We start from the raw sequence: 21,861 nt of genomic DNA, 5'->3' as shown, positions 1-21,861 counted from the left end.
TTGACAACTATCCCCACCTCTTTCCCTAGGTCTCAGCTCAGCAAGAGCTTTCAGCCTTCAAAGTTCATATGGAATGGGGGCTTATCCTGTATGGACCATTAGTTCGACCTCCTGACTAGGATACTGACCTTCTCTTGGGTTCTGCTTTTGGCAGATCTCTGATTAATTTTTCTTCTCATTTTAGGACACTGAGCTCCTCACTGAATTTCCAAGAAAAAAAAAATCATGAGCATTTCTTGTTCCTTTTGTCTCTTTTCTTCTATTTTTTTATCCAATTCTTAAATGGAAGAGCTTTCTAGGGAAATAGTGTACTATTTTTCTATTGCTGCTATATCAAAAGCCCATATACTTTATGGCTTAAAACACAGATTTATCATCTTAAAGTTCTGTAGGTTAGAAGTCCCACATGGATTCCTGGGATTAGATTGGACCCACCTAGATAATTCAAGATTATATAACTGAATCATTTCTGCAAAATCCCTTCTGCCATTTAAAGCAAGGTATTCACAGGTTCTGAGGATTAAGACATGGACATCTTTGGGGCTATTACTCAGCCTACGGCAGACAGTTAACTCCATCGTATATATCCCATAGAGAATTTCTTCATTGAAAGCTCCCTTTAGTCACTATAAGACTGTTCCACAAATTCAATTCAGGTTATTTCTTTGTCGCATTAATCCCTCTCTATGTACAGAGTACAACAATAGATGCTGTAGGGAAAACTCAAACACAAGAAGAATATATTATGCCTCAGGACCTTAAGATGTTTACAACCTTGTTGGATATATATGACATAGAAGAATTAACTAGATTGAGAAGAATCTTGAGTTGTGTCTAGAATTTAATATGCAATGTAGGACTTTTATTCATTGATAACTTAGGGAGACATGATTTTGAAAGCATTCTGGCTTATGGAGTGCAGTAAAATGCTACGAAGGTTAAAATTCAATATTATCAGTTCTCACCTTCATCTTGGTCATGAGAATTGTTTGCAGATGAGGAAACTGAATCTCCAAAAGGAACAGATAACTTACCAAAGGTCATACAGATAATAAGTTGAAGAGCCTGTATTTAAATCCAGTTCGGTCTGACTCCACAGTAAATGTTCTTTCCATCTGTGCATCTAGACATAACTTTTAGTGTACCCAAAAATGGATTATGATTCCTGGCATTTCTAGTTGGACATCAAGCCATTGTTTATTAAAGAGCTCTACACACTGCAAGAAGGAAAAGCTTATTTATTTTGTTTCTGTGTGAGGTAAGGCTAGGTGATGGATTTAAAAAAACTGAGCCCTCATCTCTTTGAAACTAAGACACTTTGTTTTATTTAGTGTGTGTTGAACAATGGCTTTCCAGACACAACTGACAAGTTTTCTTTCTGGTTATTCATTTGATACCTACCACTTTAAAACTGAAAAGCGATATGTTGATGTGAGTGTGTTAATAACAGCACCTACAATAAATTTATGGTATGCCTGACAGATACCCTTTCTCAGCAACTGCTATAAAAACAAGCCCAATAGACTCAAACATTCTTATGGAAAAATTAATCCAAGTGGATTAAGAGGAAGCATTTTATGATTTCCACATTCTTTCTTAAGTACCTGGCCGTAGTTTAGTTTTCTTAGGAATGGGAGGAAATATTAACTAAAACTTGACATAGGTAAAGCAAAACTTGAGAAGAAAGAGCATAGAAAAGAAGGAAAAGAAAGAGCAACCAACCCCCAAACAAAGTGAGATACAAAATAGTTGTGGAGAAATTCCAGAGACTTGAGAAGTCCAACTTCTTTGAAATGTTGTGGTAGAAAGTTGATAACAGGTAATTATCCATCCAAGACGATAGTATGCTCCAAAGGCCACACAGGTGGAGATGGCAAAGCTTCTTCACAATGGAAAGCACATTTGATAAAAAGAGAATTAAGTTTGGGAAGAGAGAGGAAAGAGGATACCTCAATGCTTTAATTATCTCCCTAACTCTTCTCTCCATCTTTCTCTTCTCCCCTAAAGAATTGCATTTTATTTTGTATAGGACTTGAGGAATGATTTGTGTGCCTCTCCAAAGAGAGGAAAAGAGCCAAAAGTAGATTCCAGATTGGCTAACTTATTGAGGGGCCTTGGGTGAGTCACTGAAATTACTTTGGGTCTCAGTTCTTATATTTGTAAATAAGAGGGTTGAACTAGATTAGCTGTAGGGCTCATTTCCATTATTTATTTTTTTAAGTAATTCTCTATAAATAATTGTGGAAAAGTCTAAAAACTATTCTCATGACCAAGTTGAAGGTGAAAAGTGAAGTCTTCATGGTTTTTTATCATCTAGGTTCAAAATCAGCTTCTTTAGCTGACTGGTACAATGATACATGAGTTCCATTTAGATCAAGATTTCTGTGATCCAGTAAAATATCCTAGCAGGTGGCATCTGTTACATCATTCCCTCCGCCCATTACAAAATAGTCAAACTTCAGGAACAATATCAAAATGAATCACATCCTAAAGTTAATGCAGTATGCTGGATTGAATCCTGGAACAGAATAAGGACAATAATGAAAAAACTGGTGAAATCCGAATAATGTATGTAATTTAGTTAATCGCCAATACTAATGTTAATTTCTTAGTTTTTACAAATAAGATGTTAACATTAGAAGCTACTGGGAGAAGAGTATATGGGAACTTTCCGTACTATTTTGCAACTTTTTCGTGATTCTAAAATCATTCAAAAATAAAAAACTTATTTAGACAAATTAAATACACTTTGGCAATTATTGGTCTCCTTAGATTAATCTACCCACATGGTATTTATTTTGGCAGATTTTTTAAAAACTCTCGTCTTGCACTTAATCGCCTTCCCTTATGTTCACTACGTTGTTTAACAGAATTCTCGTCCACCTTGTTCCATGCAGCCCCCATGTACCTTGCGGCCTCTAGCACTGTGCCTTGCATTGAATAGTAAGTGCTCAATGAGCTTTCTTAACCAATTGAGTTGTATATCTCTCAACAGTCCAAGACAGCGATGCTCTATTCACACGTGGTGTGTGAGGGAATGAAGCTGTTATTTATAACAGAGATGGTTGCCCAATTGACTTGATTTTCCTGGAGTTTGAATATTAAAGGCTCAATGGTTTGCTTTGTAGTGAAAAGTAATCAGGGAACTTGGTCATAAGTGATGGGAAGGATAAGGTCCTAGACTTCACTTTTCATATCTCCTGGATGACTCTATTTTTCCTTTATCCATGTCTCTTTTCTCTATACTTTCCCTGAAGGTATAATATAGTTCAATCTTGCAAATAATTTTCAACAATCAAAACTTCATGCAGCCTGCAAAAGGGTAATGGCCCTGGTAACATTTTCCAGGCTACTCGCTTCCCTTTGCTTGCCTACTTTCCCTACTCTATGCATCATTAATAATGGGGGAAATCACAGAAAACTAAGAGGCTCTCAACTTCATATAAGTTTCAGGGAAAAACTCAAAAGGAAAAGGACAAGTCTCTTTCATCTTACAATATATATTGCATTTAACTAACTTCCTGGTTCCCTTAGGTCTGTCTCAATACTGTCCAAATGAGTAGAAGGGATCATGCTTGTTTTTATGGCCCAGGTTAAGGGCCCTGTGGCTTATAGGTGGGAGTGGGCACAAGGGAAAGGTAGGTGGAATACAGCAGGGTGTGTTGTACTAACTTTTGAACTCTTTTGCTCATACCCCACAGTAAGAAATGTATTTTCATGTGTCACAGTACATACACATTAAAGTTCTGTGATAAAATACCCTGAATACATAGGGAATGCCCTGATATTTTCCATTTTATTTAGTTCTCTATTTTATTAAGACAAAAATACTAGTTGTAACCAACTGACACGATTTGAAACTCAGTTTGTAAAACCCTATGGAGTAGAAATAAAGTTCTAGAATTTGGTCCAGAAATTCTCACCTGTAAAACCAGGAAGATAAACTTACTTTACAGGTGACTTTGAGAATCTCAGCAATAATGCATACAAAACTACCAGGCACATAGCAGGATCTTAATAAATGTTTCTGTCTCACACACCGCCACCCTGCAATATCATTTTATATTAGGTGGTTTCACCTGCAGAGAAATCATCTCTGGGCAGACTGAGCTCTTCTCAGCCCCTACATTTATAACTTGACTCAAACCCCAACGTATACAGAGCAGTCTAATGTGCAGCAACCCCAAGAGAACAGAGGGAAGTGGAAGGAAGGTTTGAGCCCTGGACTCCAGGGACTTACTGGGAAAACCTGCGGCCAAGAGAGTGGATGGAGACAGGTGGGCAAATTCTGGGCATGGAGTCAAGCCACATTTCTAAGCTTAGGGAGCAAGGAATGTAGAAACATTTTCCCTCCCCTGCCTGACCTCCCTGTCTGCACCACCTCTATTTGTTTATCCACAGACATCCTGGACAACGTGAAGAGGATCTAATACAAGGTGCGAGCTTCATTCAGCTGCACCTGTGCAGAAGCATTAGTTAATGTCTCATTGAAGTGTTCCACATGTTTCTTTTTACCTCAAGCCTGCTTAGTGACAGCATTCTCACATGCTCCCTTAATCCTGGCCCCCATAAATCCTCTACAAGTCCCTCCCTCCATTGTCCTTCCTATCCATCAAGAGCTCAGTGAAATCCCTTGGCACATACAGTACATCTTTTCCCTAAGACTATTCACAAAGACGCTCTGTCATTGCCGTTATTTTCCACCTCCATTCTCTCTCCCCACGTTTGTGTTTGAGTATGTGTGTGCGTGTGTGTGTGGTGTATAGTAGAAGTGGACATGGTTAGTGATAGAACAGGAGGGGTAGAGAGTTCTACATAGCGTGAGGATTTGAGAACAGTGTGGGAAAACTTCGATGAAGGTAAAGACGGGTGGGAGAGGTTATCCAGTGGGGCCAATAGGTTCTAAAGCTTCCCTGCGATCTTATGATGTCTCTATAGACACGAACTAGACTGAATTGAATCAGTAATAGTAACTAGGAGCAGTGTCTGCACAATCTCTATCTGGAGAGGTAAATTAGTACCAAAGCCCCTACCACCTCCTTGGGGGGATTAAGCACTTCTCAATTAATTCATCTTCTCCAGTATTTTTCAATCTCTTTATCTTTATTGCCCCTTTAAGGGGAAAAAATATTTAATTTGTTTTATTACTGTAAATAATCTAATGTCATTAATTAATTAAAATAATTTACATTTAACTTATTTTTAATTTTCCCTTAATGAGAGATTAAATACTAAGGAATAATATTTTGTTGGGTAGAGCTGGGCTTTGGATGATCACCAAGCATTGTAATATCTAAGAATTTTTTCACTCACAAGATTTTTTTCACACCTCCTGGGGACAATATTGCTTCTGCTGGGAAGACATGATCTATTCTACTGTGTTGTATGTATTGACCTCCAATTCAAGATGTTTATCTTTATATCCCTCCTTCTTCCCCAGAGAGAGTTGTAAATAAAGTCAATAAGTGACAACAAGTCATTGTCTAGGAACCAGTGATGCGACTTCACTGTCTTCAGAAACTGTTCAAATTTCGTATACTTTGGCTTCAAATAATTCTTATCTTCAGTTCTTAGTATCTTCTTATTTCCAAAAGGAAGTATCTCAAATTTGCAAAAATTTTGCTTACTCATTAAAATGATGTTGAGACTAAAGTTACAAGTAAATTAACAATCATTCATGATCTCATTGTACACTTTAAACTAAAGCCAGACTTTTATGCACATAATCCTGATAGGTACATTTAGAAAAAGAAAAGTGAATCATTGATTTAAGTATTTTTCTGTAATTATTTTACTTTCACTTTACAGTATGTCACAAATATCCTTTCGTGACAATAAAACAAATTTGGACTTTTAATGACAGCATAGTTTTCCACTGGGTAAATACATTATAAATTAGTTAATCAAGCACCTATTGTCTCTAATATTTGCTATAAGAAAAATATTCTATGAGGAATATCACCCTCTTATGTATGAGGAGTATCACCTTGTATATCACAACATATGTACATCTTTGCCTACTTGCCTACTTGCCCAATTATTTCTAAAGATGAGTTCCTAAAGGTAGACCTGTTGGCTCAAAAAGAGTTCACAAACTTAATGTTGATGCACATTGCCATATTGCTCTTCAGTCTAAAACTTTTTAAAGCATCTCGTATAATGTTGCATTTTTTTGTGCACTAGTAGTATTGAAAAGCTTTTCATATGCATATTGACCTTTGTATCTATAATTTTGTGACTTGCCTAAGTTAAACATATGAAAAATATAGAGAAGAGTATAAAACACTTATATGTCCCATATTAACGAATGCTAATATTTACTTGAGTGAAACACTGTTGATAGAGTTTAAGACCCTTTATACACCTTCCAGGTTATTGCCCCTCCTTTCCTGCCCTGAAGAAAGCACCACCCTGAAGTTAGCGTGTCAATTGCCAGTTCTTGTTTCTATGGATTAATAGCATTGAATTGGATTTTTTGGTGTGTTTTTAAATTTTACACAAGTGACTTCATATTCATTGGCTCATATTCCAAAACTTTTTGGCTCAATATATTCGAGCTTTGTTGAGATGTAAAACTCCATTCATGTACATATTAATTGTTGTATGAATTGTTCATCTGAACACCACTATATCTAGTCTTCTATTCGTGGGTGTTTAGATTCATTCCCATCGTTTGCTGTTACAAATAATGAACATTCAGACATATATCTCTTTGTGCATGTGTGCAAGAGTTACTATATGGCATATACCAATAAGTAGAATCGCTGGGTCATTAGTGAATGCATATTCTGAACTTTCCTAGATATTACCAATTCATCTTCATCAATAGTTGTACAAATTTTCACTCCAAACTCACAGCAGGTATGTTTTAGAATTCTTGGTTTTTTTTTCTTTTTTTGCCAACATTTGGTATTTTTAAGTATTTTTATTTGGGTAAAATGATATCTTGATGTAGTAATTTTTCCTAATAACTAGTGATATGGAATATATTTTAAATGTGTTTATTGGCCACTCGGATTTCTTCATTATTAATTTCCTGTGCATATCTGTTCCCCCCTTTTTTTCCCACTGCATTGATTTTTATTTTCTTACTGATTTATGGGACTTATGTGGTATCACCTGGATACTACTTTTTAACTCATATTCGTATGGCCTAATCTTCTTTCTGTATCTTCCAATACATTATGTAGGCTTTTAATAGATTTTCATATTAATGTTGTCACATTCATTAAACTTTTTATTTTGTATTGTGCTTTCTGTATTCTGATTAAAAATCCTTCTCTGCCACTAAGCAACAAATATATTCTTCTGTATTTTCCCTTAAATGTTTTAATGTTATGTTTTTCACCTTTAGGGATTAATTTTTTGTTATGGTATGAGGTAGGTAAGAAGGGTACATATTGATATTTTTCATATTTTGCTAGTATCATTTATTGAATAATCAATATTTCTCTTATTGATTTGTATAACTACTAATTGTATAGCTATAATATAGAAACTTCCCATATTTATGCAGGTTCATTTCTTGGCTCCTCATGTATTCATTTGTCTATTTTTTCTAACACTGTATCAATGCCACATCAATCTAATTAGTATGGATTTATGAATGCTTGATATCTGCTGTTATGTGAGCGACTCCTACTTTTGTTCTTCCTCACTGAAGTTGCATGATTATTCTTGGAACTCCATTTTTTCATATAAATTCAAGATTTATTTTGTTAAGTTGATGAAAAATTCTATTGTGATTTATTTTGGAATTGTATAGATTAAAGTGGGGAAACACTCACATCTTTATGATCTAGTGCCTTTTCATATATGAACACTTATTCAGTTCTTTTTCCCTGTTCTTCAATAACTGTTTATAATTTCCTCAATAAGTACATTAATCAATATGTGTAATAATATACTTATAATATAAAAGTAATAACATCAGTAATTATAATAGTTGATAACATATAATTAGTAATGTATTACGTATTATACATTTTTCTTCAAGGTATATGGCCAGTTTTGACCACCTCCACATAGTTTCATAAGGCTGCTGTAACAAAGCACCATTAGCTGGGTGCCTTAAAACAACAAACACACATTGTCTCCCACATCTGGAGGTTAGAAGTCCAAAATAAAGGTGTCAGCAAGGCCAAATTCCCTCTGAGGTATCCTTCCTTGCCACTTCCTGGCTTCTGGTGGATCGCCTGCGACCTTCGGAGTTTCTTGCCTTGCAGCTGCATCACTGCAGTCCTGTCTGTACGTGGCCTTCTCCCTGTGTGTTTCTGTCTTCATATGCCAGTCTTCTTTTAAGGAAACCAGTCACATTGAATTAGGGGCCCATGCTACTCCAATATGACCTCATCTTAACTAATCATATCTGCAATGACCCTATTTCCAAACAAAGCTGCATTCCGTGGGACCAGGGGGTAGGACCTCAACATATCTTTATTGAGGGGACACAGTTTTACACTCTATTTTCACAATCTCAGTCTAAGCCCCAATTGTTTCTCAACTGGAATACTGAAATGGTCTTCACACTGATTTTCCTGCCTCCACACTGACCTCATACCTTGCAACACACACACATACTCACCTGCATACACACGTCTATTTCCACATAACATGCCAGATCATTTTAAAGCTTAACTTCAATCATTTTTCTCCCCTATTTAAAATTCTCTGATGGCTCCCCATTACCAGTAGAATAAAACCCAAACTTCTTACAGTGGCCTATCGGGCCCTACAGGATCTGGCCCTGCTGCCCAGTCTGCTCTCATTCTCTCCCCTGCAGGCCCCCTGCTCTTCCTACTGCTCCCAGAACGCGTCAAGCTCACTGCTGCCCTAAATCCTTTCCCCATGCTATTCCTCCTCGTGGAATATTCTTCCTCCTTTCGCTATCACAAATACACCACGTAATTGCCTCTTATCTCTATGACGTATCAAGATTTCCCTTGCTACTGGATTATTCCCAAATACCTTTCAAACATGCTTTAACATGGAAGATAACATATTAAACACAAACAAACAAATCTGTTTCTTGATCCTGCAGCTCTCTCCAGGTAACTGCTTATATTCCCCTTCCCGTCACGGCAAAGCTCTGTGAGAGAGTTGCCACACTAAATGTCTGCAGTTCCTCCTTCCCACTCCTTCTCTTTCTCTTCTTAACTTTTCATTTAGGAAATTATAGAGCTTAGTATAAAAAACACTCTTGTACCCATCATCAACTCTAACAATTATCAACTGTGTCTAATACTGTCGTACTCAGAGTTATTTTGAAGCAAATCCCAGACATTAGACAATATCCTTTGTAAATATTTTAGTATGTACCTCTAAAGATAGGGACTCTACTTTTTAAAAAAATTCAACTACAACATCTAAAAAAAATTAGCGAAAGTCTCTTAATACCATCAAATACTCAGTCTGCGTTATTTTCCCAATAGTGTTGAATAGCCGTGCATCAACCCTGTGTTCACTAATGGTTGGTGTTAGCACTGTTGCACAGTCTTGGCCTTGTTCCTAGGTGTACCATGGGATGATTTTTCTGTTTGTGCTTATTTTTGAGGGGTTTTACAAATATAATTAGATCCGTTCTGTCTGATATGTTCAAAACAGGAAAACTGCTATAAGATCTAAAAGGATGAAAATGTCTATGAAAGTAGGGATAATTAAAACAATTGGAAGTGTTCATAAAAGACATCATTCAGAGAATGAAAAGGTAAGCCCCCAATTCAGGGATTTATCTACTATATCTGTAACTAATCACACACTCATTCAGAATAAATAAAGAATTTTTACAAATCGATTAGAAAAATGTAGACAGTGTGATAGAAAAAAAAAAGGAAAACTATTGAATAGGCCCTTTGCCAAAGGGATACCCAAAGGGCCAGTAAACATAGGAAAAAGTGTTAAACTTCCTAAGTCATCAGAAAAATACAAACTAAATGCACATATGAATGGTTAAAACTAAAAAGACTAACAAAACCAAGTGTTGGCAAAGATGATGGAAAACTGTAACTCTCACATAATACTCAAGGGTGTTTAAATAAATTCTTTAGAAAACAGCAGTATCTATGTAAGCTGAACATAATGCAGACCATTTGATCCAAATATTCTACTTCTAAGTAGACATCCAACAGAAATATATATGCATTGTGTACCAAAACTTGTCAAAATCTTTATTGCAATATTATTTGGAATAGCAAAAGGACAGAAACGACCCAGGTATCTATTAACAGTAAAGTGCTACATTTTGATAAAATCATGCAATGGGATACAACACAGTAATGAGAATGAATTTGCTACACTAAAAAACATAGATAACACTCACAAATATGACACTGAGCAGCAGAAACCAGACACAAAATCATACTATAGGATTCTGTTTATATAATGTCCAAAAACAGGCAAAATCTATCACTGGTAATAGATACCAGGAGAGCGGTTACCTTTGGGGAAGGATTTAATGACTGAGAGAGGTTATGAAGGGGGCATCTACGGTGCAGATAATATTCTATTTCCTGTGGTGGTGCTTAAATGGATGTGTTCTCGCTGTGAAAATTGGGCTGTACATTGATCATTTTTTACTTTTCTGCCTGTATGTTATACTTGAATAAAACCTTTAAATGAAAATGAAAAGTAATCCTAGGCCTTTTGCAGGCAAGCACCAAGAATAGCAGGAAAAAAAAGTTAATAATTCTTAGCATAACAAAGATGATCATTGGCTACTGGAGGAAAGATTTTCTCTTCCATGTGGGTTTAGACCAGCGTCCACAAACTCAAATGACTGCAGAGGGCATGGCCTTCAAAAACATGAATGACAGAGCCAGGTGTAGGGCAGTAGAGATTAAATGGTAGCATTGCTTCCAGACAAAATGTAAAACCCAGTTCCTTTACCTTTAAAACATTCTGTGCATGTAATGCCCGGATCAATGGGTATCCAGGTTGGGATCACTGGGACTATTTTCTATGCAAGGAGAAACAAAAACTAAAATATTTGTCTTTGCACACAACTAGTCTTTAATCGATCTAATAGTAAAGGAAGTAGCAGGCTTGTCTGTGACACTTAACTGATGTGTAAAAATAAACTTTAACTAAGATGCCACATTGAACTTTGTCCATAAGACTGGAGCCCATTTCTCCTGGTAGTGCCCATGAGACAGGGTGGCAATGAACATTGGCATTCACCCTACTGGAAAGCAAGGAGCTACTTGACATTGCAGGATTTAGAAACCTCTAAGGGGTGGAAACTCTTCCTGTGGGAATAAATATGTTTCCTCTTTGGAAGCCAATCTTGCCTCCTCTTTCTAGGCTTAGTAAGCTTGAGGGCATATAGTCTTGGAACAGTGAACTACAAAGGACCTTCTAGAAACCAGAGGTATTGGAATGATAAAATAGAAGATACCTTGCTGATTAGCCAGCACTTTCTATTTGTTGTGGGTTGAGGAGATTTTTTTTTAGCTCTGATATATTTGACATATAGGGATAAGCACCAGTCATGGAGTCAGAATTACTGAGTTCAAGTTCTGGCTCTTCCACTCACTAGCTGCTGTGTGACTTGGATAAGTTACTAAGCCTTTCTCAATCTGTAAAATGAGAAAGAGTAACTCCCATCCTAAGAGAGAAGGCATGAATCTTAGTCCAAAAATGAGTTTGTAAGAAATATAACTTCTTTTCCCTCATAATCAACGAGTCCATCCATGTCCCAGCAAGAACTAGGCGCCCACTCTAAGGGATTTATCTGAAAGAGATTTAATACAAGGACTATTCAGAGAGTGTGTAGAGTTAAGGAAAAAAACAAGGGAGAGTGTTGCAGAGTCTAATGACAACAAGAAGCTGTGGCCTCTCCTAAGCCTAAATGGGTAGGCGGCAGAAAAATGTTACCAGGGTCAGTGAGAGAGTTGGAGCCCTAAAAGAGAGGCTGATAGCCAGGAGCTGTGGCCCCAGAAACATAGCCACCATCAGCATAGTGGCCAAGAGGCAGAGAACTAAGACAAAAAGTGTCTGAACTCCACTCCTCCCACTGTCCTGTATCTGCCCATGTCATCCATTGGCTGAATCCAAGTAGAAGTCAGAGGACAAAAGAAAGTAGGTGATGGGCCTCCCAGGGCACAGAGCAGGGAAGACAAGAGCAGAGTGGATCTAGGGGTGGCGCACACGGAGAATGACCAGCAAATCACTTATCCTGGCCCATACCCTGTCCACCCCATAATCAGTTTTAGTCATTATTTCCCACCTGCCTCTACCCAACCCTTGTGGTCTTGGACTCCTAGGGACTTTCTCACTACCAAAAGATTGAGCAGACCCATTAGTCATTGGTTCACCTTAGTAACTCTGGGTGCCTATTAGCTCAGCTTGAATGGTCTCTTCAGGTCTAGTGGTTCAGGTGAGTTCTCTATGCCATGACTCAGAACCTTTGAGGAAGCCAAAATTCATCCATCGGCCACCAGATCTTTCCAGTGGAAGTCATGCCACCTGCCCAAGGTATGTCCAAGGAGCAAGTGTCCCCCTAAACTCTGGAACTGCTAACCTTTGTCTAACGCCCAGTCTCTAGGAACTCTATCTACCTATCTATCTATCTATCTATCTATCTATCTATCTATCTATCTATCTATGGTCTATCTACCTACTTACCTACCTACCTACCTATCTATCTATCATCTATTTATGTGTCTCTGTATCTAACAACCGAAGAGAAACACTTTTCCTTCTCCTTTACCCATCCAGCCTTCCAGTTTTATCATACTCTATAATAAGCTAAAGTTTTCATAAAAGACAAAGAAATCCTTATTTTTCTAACAGTTTTTAAAAGATTTCCCCAGGCAAGGAGATACCAAGGACCTAGACTCTTGTTTGGAAACCTGGAGGGGAAAATTTTCATCCCTACACACTGCCCCCTCCCCCATCCCTTTTCTCAAACCACAGTAGCATCATTTCTGCCCCTGGAAGAGCTCCAGCTTCTTCCTGCCTCGGGGACTTTCTGCTTGCTCTTCTCTTTTCTCAAGCACTCGTTCTCCAACTGTATGCACAGCTTGGCTCCTTTTCATACTTGAGGTCTCAGTGCAAATGTCCTTTCCTTGGAAAGGTCTCAGGCAGTCCCATTTTTAAGTCTTTCCAGCACCCTGTTTATTTCCTACAGCATTTGAAACTATCATGTGTGCTTATTTACTGGTTTACTGTTGGTCTCCCCCAACTAGCAGTCTGTCCTGTTTATCTTATTATTATCCTCTATGTTAGCCTAACTTCCCAGAATATAGTATGACTTACATGTTAATTGGATAAATAAATAAATGACTGAATGAATGGATCGATAAACCCATTTGTTGAAATGATTATCAATAAATTATCTTGGCACATTGCCTACCTCAGAGGGCTAGTCTAAGGATTCAATGAGATAAGTTACAGGAAGGAGCTCAAAGTGTTAGACAAGTGTTAGTGTTATTATTCTATAGCTGTGACTTCTTGCTGGTCTGTTTCTCTGACACCAAGATTTTTGGAGCCCTTAAAGCATTCATTTTTCTTCCAGAAGAGCAAGATTACATATGCCTCTCACAAACCTGAGGAAAGTCAGAGTGTTGTGGAAATGTTGTACACTCCAGTTCTTCTTCATATGAAGGCTCTCAAAGTGTTTCTTTTGAAGAGAACTACCACCGGCCTTGAAGTACCACGATGTAGACATAGATAGAAATATATACACAGATATAATACACACATAGATAGATACAGAAATGCATATATACACCATACATATATATTTACATATGTATTGTATATATGAAAATTTGGAAAGTATGAAACATAATAGAAATAATGAGAAAATAATATCCTTAATTTCTTCACCTAGAGACAACCACTACAGATGTTTTGGTATCATTTCCTTCCCCTTTTTAATTTCCCCCCTTCCCACACTTAAGTTTGCTTTCTTATTTTTTACATTTTGTGCTCATATGTGTTGCTTATAGTAACAGTATCTATAATGCACCGAGACTGTACTCTGGCTTCTCATATGAACTAGTAATTTCTGAATACTCTCATTTACTGCTGCTGCAAAATAGAATACGGACTTGCTTCCTCCCCCTCTTCCTTATCTTCCTCCTCCTCATTCCCCGACCCCTCCCCTGTGCAGTAGCGTGTACTTGGAAGGACAGCTAGTCTGGAAATGTTTGGTCGTACCAGACTGCTATGTTGAGAATCTGCACTTGAGTAACCAGACCCAAGAAAATTAGTAGGATACAGCCTTACCTGATTCTTTGCTTAACCAAGCCTTGGGCTCATGAAGACTGTTCTCAGGATGCCAGTCTAATGCAGGACGCAGAGGAAGAGAGGAAGAGGCAGGCAGCTGAGGCTGGGAAGTTACAATCATAAAAAACTAACATTTACTGAGCACTTCCAACACACCAGGTACTCAGGTAAATCTATATTTATGGCCTATCTCAATGAATTCTGTTAAAATTCCTTTGCAATGATTATTATTCCATTTCCTCACCTTATAGATGAAGAAATTGAGACTCAGAGAAGTCAAGTAACTTGCCCAAGTTCACAGATGTCGTAAGCAGTGAACTTGGGACTTGAACCCAGTGGTTCAACTTCAGACGTCAGGTTCTTCCCACCTAAGAGGAAAATAAACCTGGGGAGATGAAAACACCAAAATACACAGAGAAATAAACACATACGAGAACTGATGTTGGAAGAAATCAGCCCAGGAAAGGAAAAGACAGCCTTGTTGTACATTTTTATCCTTTCCTAAGAACACAAATCTTCTGATCTCTTCCTAGTTGCACATGTTTATTTTGTCTCCAGAAGGGAAGTGCCCCACCACTCAAGACCAGTTAGGGTGACCAGGACACGGGCATTTTATGAAATGCATGCTCTCTCTCTACTCTGTTCCCAAATGCTCCTCCCACTCTTCCCACTTCCCTAACTAAGTTTTATGTTGGAAGAAGTCTCATCATAGCAACCACAAGAGTTCTCCAAACACATGAAAAGGACAAGGATTTCATTGCCTCTTTTTCCTTTTTTCTTTCTTACTTTTCGTAGATTCAGTGAAGCCGCACCATTCCCAGGTTGATTAAAGTAAGGAAAACAATTATTGTTGTCAGAATTTTGCTTCTCATAGCACTTAAGGAATTTGGGTAGTATGGCAAGATGGACAGGCTTTTAAAATTCTTTTATTGTTGACACCCATTGATGACTGACATACTGTCAGAGCTCCAGCTGCAGGTTGAGGCGAACAGATCTCTTCCACACGTGTTGCGGAAGTCAGTGGGTAAGTCGACTCTCCTTTCTACTCAGCACATGGCTTTTTGTGTCATCTCAGGACCACTCTGACAGCGAATTTAGGAGAAATTCTAAGTGAAAGAAGAAAACACAGAAAGACAGAGGAAGAAGAATAGCAATTGTTCCAAAGACACTCATGAAAGTTTTTGAAATCACACACAAATACTTGAGCTTGCTAGCAGGATCTCTCTCTCCTGGCTCTCTCTGACAATCTCTCTCTCTTTATCTCTCTGTCTCTTTCTGTGTCTCTGGTTCTGTCTCTTTCTCTCTGACTCTCTCTCTCGCTCTCTGTCACACAACACACACACAAACACAGAGTCTTAAAGTCAACTACTTTGGTAAAATTACTCAAAATGTATTTTTCAAACACCATTCATTCAAAACACCCACAGTCCCACTTATCATCATTTTCTCTTTCTTCTTTTTAAAAATGTCTTTAATCCAGATATTTCTTTACTACAACAGGTAAACTCCATACTGTAGACAGCCACAGAGGAGAGAATTGAATGTATTCGTAACCACAATCATAGCTATACATTATTTTTATTAAAACACTGAAAACTGTGTAAAACTTCCTTGCCGTCTCAAGTCCAAACGCCAAATTCCAAACTCTGAAGATTTTGTCCAACCTGCCCATAAAGGCAGAAGGCTGTTCTTTTTTCTCCCTGAGTGTGAACCTTTTCTTGATTCTTGTGCATAATTGAAAATCCACATCTTAGTGGTATTTGTGTAATGTTTCCCCAGTAGATCTTCTGGAGGAAAGAGCCCTGCTGTTTCTCACCTCACTCTTTTATAGCTTCACAACCCCAAACATCATGCCTATCTCTAGAAGCCTGGTGTAATGCTGCCAGCCAGTAGGGATGCTACTAGTGTTTGTCTCATGCTTTAACCAGCATCATTAAGGAATTCAGTCCAGTGAAAAATGTGCCGTAGAGATTTCTCAGATGGTCTTTATTCCAACCCAACATCTGCACTGAAAATAAATGTCCCCTAAATATTCCCCAGTGTTTTTTGTTAGTCCCGCAGTTTGTGCTGTGTAGCCAATCGCTCTGAGTTCCAAATGCCATTCATGGGGAGTAGATTCCTCTCCACGGCACATGGACTGTGCTCAGGACAGGCAAAGGCAGTGACAATTATCAGGGGCACTTTCTAATGCTGCTCTTCTGATTGTGTTTTGACGCTTACCTTCATTTCTAGCATAGCATCTACGAAAAACAGTGGCATTTATTTTTCAAAATTAATACTGCTTTTATTGTCTTCTTGACGTATAACATATTAGAGTATAATTCGCACATAATAAACTGGAGATATTTAAAATGTACACTTTGATTCGTTTACATATGTATACACCAGTATACAAACAAACAAGCAGGGCGGCTTCCCAAAACTCCATGGTTGCCAAAGGTAGGAAACAAGATTTGATGGCTCTGGACAAGAGCACAGCAAACAGCAGGAGCATCTTCATGGCTGTGCTGGTTCCCCTGTGCCAAGTTCCCCCCATCCTAAGGCCCCCTGTTCCAAAGGGTGGTTCAATGGACACAAATGACAGCTACACATGCAGTGGGTTGTGTTGACACAGAGGAACCCAGGGCTCAAGGCTCAGCACCTTTTGTAGCAAGCAGTAAGCAAGCTGGTCCCCTTCCCCCAGGGAGCAAGCAGCCTGAGGATAGTCAGGCTGTAATCAGCTGTACCTACTTAGTTGCCATGTGACTAGCTACAGAAACAGCTCAGGGCCAGAGGATGGTTAGAACTTGACATTGGCATACTCAGTAAGGATGTACAGGGATCCTCCTGGTCCCCTGTGGTTTGCCTTCCTCAACATACTTGAAAGCCAGACTAAGACGTCTGGATTTTCATCTGTATGTAAGAAAGAGTCGCTGAAAAGTTTCGAGCAGAAGAGTGACTGGAATAAAGGGGCATCAGAGAAAGATTAATCTGATTGCAACATATGGGAAAGAATGAAGCAGAAGAGACAAAAGGCAGAGTGATCAGAAGAACTTTAGAGAGGAGCTGCTCTCCGGAGCGAATGGAGAGGAGGTGACCAGTGGGAGAGCTCACTTGGAACTGGGCTGTGATGGGTCACTGCTTAGCATAAGCGTGGGCAAGGAGGAGGGAGGGAGATTTCTCAGTCGTCTAGATTTCTGCAGACAAATGACTCATTAAGGTAGTTAGTGTGAGAGAATTGAAACACGTGGAATGGGAGTGAATTGGGGAAACTGGAGCCCTGTGGAAACGTGTGAAGGCTGGAGGGAGAGAGGAGGTTGCAAGGAAGAAGGTGAAAGGAAAAGGTGTGTCTATAAGTTAATAAAACTAAGACCACAAGTCAGCCAAACAAGCCACTTCATCCCTTTACCATCCCAAGGCAGATGGAATCTTGCCCTCGATATCATGCTGGGAGGCTAACATGATACTCAGAAGACTTCAGCTTCTGCCTGATCCACATACCCTCTGGTATGTAGCTTCTTTGCTTCTGCCCACTTTTTCCAACAGTCAAGATCATCCTAGCAAGGGATGCAGTGCCCAGAGCCCACGAGAGCCTGAGACATCAACAAGGGCTGCTTAGAGTCATGTCACCCATTTCAGTGTGGTAGTTTTTTCTTTCTTGGCCTTAAAAATATTTTATTTTTCCACTCTTGGAACTATCGGACCAAGAAGACAAATATTCCTGCTTGCCTCTTGTTTAGTTGGGGTTTTTTCCCCAACTGGTGAATCTAGCTTTTAACAGTTTCATTTGTGTTACCCTGAGCAGTGGATCTGAGAAATGGTTTTCCCTATTCACATGGAAATCACAGGACCATTCTGTGCCTTTCTCCTTCACTTAGGAGCTGACAGGTGGAGCCCAGAGCAGAGGCTTGTTCAGAATTATTCTGTAGACAATGAGAACTCTAAGAGGGACTTACCTCCTATTTTCACCTTGTCATCATTTTTTTTTCTTATTTTTTAACAAACAAGTCTGGTAGTTGGAATTTAAGGTGGCAGATTAAACAGTATTTGTCATCATAAACACAGATGGGGAGGATCCTTTCCACCCTTTGATTTGCCTGCAGGAACTTGTACAACTGCAATGCTTTTGTCTCTTCCTACACAAGAGGGAACTAAATGCGGGGCATTTAATTTTGATCCTTAACTCTTGCAGGACTGTCTTTCTTGAACAACGTTTGGGCAAAACTCTTATTGTTGGTGTTTATGCTAGCTTTATTTCTCTGATTTGGAGAAATGGTTTATAAGACCTTTGTTCATTCACAATGTACAGTAAGGTAATATAATACATATCATCTCCCAGCCATTATTTGGTACAGTTTGTTGGGAAAATAAGCACAAATAGCCCTGGGTGAGAGAAAGACCTAGAAGATCTGGGATTTAATCTCAGTAACACCATCGACCAGTCCTTGGCAAGTCAGTGAATCGCTCTGATCTTCAGTTTTTCTCTATCTTTAAATGGAAATAAAACCACTTGCCCTGTCTGTTTCACAGGGATCCTAAAAGTAATAGAAGAGAGAATATAAGTGAAGTGCTTTGAAGAATGGAGAAACACTATACAGCAGGAAACATTAGTAGCTGTCTTGAAAATATTATCTCATCTAAAGTGAGAAAGAATTTATATTAGAATGAGCTGACTTTTAAAGATTTATCTGGTAATCAAATGCAAAACTTCATACCTGTGTATTAAGGAACAAACATTATGATTCATAAAATAAAATTACCTGACAGTGTTTCTAAAGACCTCAAACTTCATATAGGGGAAATATGAACCATAAAAGATAATTATTCTTAATTTTTTCACTATTTTCTTTTTGAAACTTTGGTTTCCAGGAATTCTGAAAAATGAAGAAGATAATGCCTATTTTATAGATCTCATTGAAAAAAATTTCTTTCTTTTGTATTCCTGAAGTAAAACATGTCTGGTTAGTTCCAAAAACAAATATTTTCTAAGAGAATGATCTACTAGATGTCCAAGAAAAAAAGAGGTTGCTGCTATCCGTCTCCATTATTAATTTCCTGTGTGGTGTGTGGATCCAAAAATAACCTGGAGGAGAAATATAGGAAGATAGGCTAATGGATGTGTATGAATAATGCTGGTGATGCGGACTCAGTGAGTTGAGGAATCGAAAGAAGGATTTCTTGGACTCTCATGGTCTGGCAGGAGTGCTCTTTTATTCAGAGAATAGCATAGAGTAGCATGGGGACAGGACCCATGGGCAGTGAAGAGCTGCAGGCATGGGGACAGGACCCATGGGCAGTAAAGAGCTGCAGGCATGGGGACAGGACCCATGGGCAGTAAGAGCTGGAAACATGGGTTGAGGGTAGGGCTAAATTTAAGGCATAGGTATGTGAGTTATCTCTTTATAAAACAAAGCAAAGATTATGTAAAAAAAAATTGTGAAAATGGTATCAGTGCAGGTGGGGTCTGGTTATTGGGTGGTCCTATAACTTTGCATAGAAATCAGATCGGGTTAAGTCTGGAGTCCTGTGCTTCAGTATGTAGGGCAGGGCGCCCTGGGCTTCTCCCTGGGGCAGGAGCAGCCTTGATGATCATCCCTAGGAGGGAAGAAGTATGGATGGATTAAATGGTTGGACCTGGAAAAAGCTGAAAGAACACCTTGCTTTCATGATTAATACGTTATATAGGTTGTGTTACTGTCTGAACATGATTGGGAAACTCTGACTTATATTGAGATGCCAAAACTCAAAACTGTTGCATTAACAATCATTTGTTTGAAAATAGGGGCATAAGAGTCTTTTTTTTTCAGTCCCTTTTTGTTAATTCCCCAATTCCTCCACTGGTTCCACATTGAACCAGACTGCCAATCTATAAAGGAGACTGGTTTTAACACATGCACTGTGAGGAGAAGATTATAAGAAAGACCTGAAAATAATTTAATATTCTTGACTGAAGTTGCCATTTCACCATGCTGTTCTCTTTGCGGAGAGCAAGATTACAAGGAAGTCATACTTAACTGTTGGGGGTGACAGGTATATTAATAATCTTTATTGTTTTCGTGATTTCACAGAAGCATACATGTGTCAAAACTTAGCAAGTTATACACTTTAAAATGTTCAGTTTATTGTATGTCACTTGTATCTCAATAAAGCTGTTAACAGTAGTATAATTTTCAAAGGAAAAAAGTTAAAATAACTCTACAACAAATTATTCTGAAGGGAAATCAGTGGAACTATTGTTCTCTCACCCAGTAAAATCTATGTTTTCTTTATCTTTTTAGCAATTTAAAGGTATTCATAATGACTTTTTGTTTACCAAACCTCATTTTTCTTTCATGTTCATACTCGTATCCGATCAGTTGTTCTTGTTCCCCATTCAAGAAATTGATTATTCTATTAGTTTTCTATTGCTGCATAACAAATGACCACACATTTAGTGGCTTAAAACAACACACATTTATTATTTCGTAGTTTTTGTAGGTTAGATTTCCGGGCATGGCCTGACTGTGCTCTCTGCTCAGGATCATGCAAAGCTGAAATAAAGGGATTGGCCAGGGCTATGGTCTCATCGGGAACTGAGAGTCGCCTTCTAAGCTCATTCAAGTTGTTGGTAGAATTCAGTCCCTTGTGGTTGTTGGACTGAGGTCCCATTTTCTTTCAGGCTGTTAGCTGGAAATCACTCTCAAGTCCTAGCCACATGGCCCCTTCTGTGGGCAGTTTACAACATGGCTTTTTGCTTACTTCCGGGCCAGCAGGCGTTCTTGTGTCTTTTAATTACATCAGGTCCATTCATGAAAATCTCCCTTTTAATTAACTGAAAGTCAACTGATTAGAAACATTAACTGTACTTACAAAATCCTCTTTGCTATAAAATGTAACATAACTATGGGAGTGATATCCTGCCGTCTTCACAAATCCTGCTTACCCCAAAGGACAAGGGATTCTACCTGGCATGTACACCAGGGTGGGAATCTTGGAGGCCATCTCAGAATTCTGCCTACCACAATTAATTGTAACTAAAGCAAGATTTTTTACTTGTTTATACAAACTTTCTCTTTTTGTCCTTTGTCCCAGTTTCAGGTATTAAATATTCATTTTAGCTTTATTTTTTATCATCTTTGGTAGCAACAGAACAGGAAGAACACTGAAAAGATCCAAGGAATAAAGGATGCTAAAGTGTGTGATTGGAAGTTGAGCCTATTCTAGCAACACTCATGGAGTTTCTGAATTGCCATCATAGGCATTTTGAGCACATATAAAGTGGCTTTAACTGTGAAGATAATCAGAGATCCATAGCTGTATATAAGAGACAGTACCAGAGAAAGCCAGAATCAGACAGTAGCACTGATCCAACAGAGGAGTGAAGGGCTAAGGGGCAGGTTTGGCTGAGAATTAATGATTCTGCCTAGTCAGAAAGGCTTACTACGGAAATGTCACAGTATCTAGAAAGACTCCACAGCATAGTTTCCAGGGGGCAAAGAAATTGGGGGCCGGCCTGATGGCATAGTGGTTAAGTTTGCACACTCTGCTTCGGCTGCCTAGGATTCACCAGTTCAGGTCCTGGGTGCAGACCTAGCACCATTCGTCAAGTTATGCTGAGGCAGCATCCCACATAGAACAACTAGAAAGACATACAACTAGGATATACAACTATGT

Source organism: Equus quagga, chromosome 6 (assembly GCF_021613505.1).
Source record: "Equus quagga isolate Etosha38 chromosome 6, UCLA_HA_Equagga_1.0, whole genome shotgun sequence".
Classification (NCBI taxonomy): Eukaryota; Metazoa; Chordata; class Mammalia; order Perissodactyla; family Equidae; genus Equus; species Equus quagga.
The sequence above is the reverse complement of the archived record's forward strand: the minus strand, read 5'-3'. Positions refer to the sequence as shown.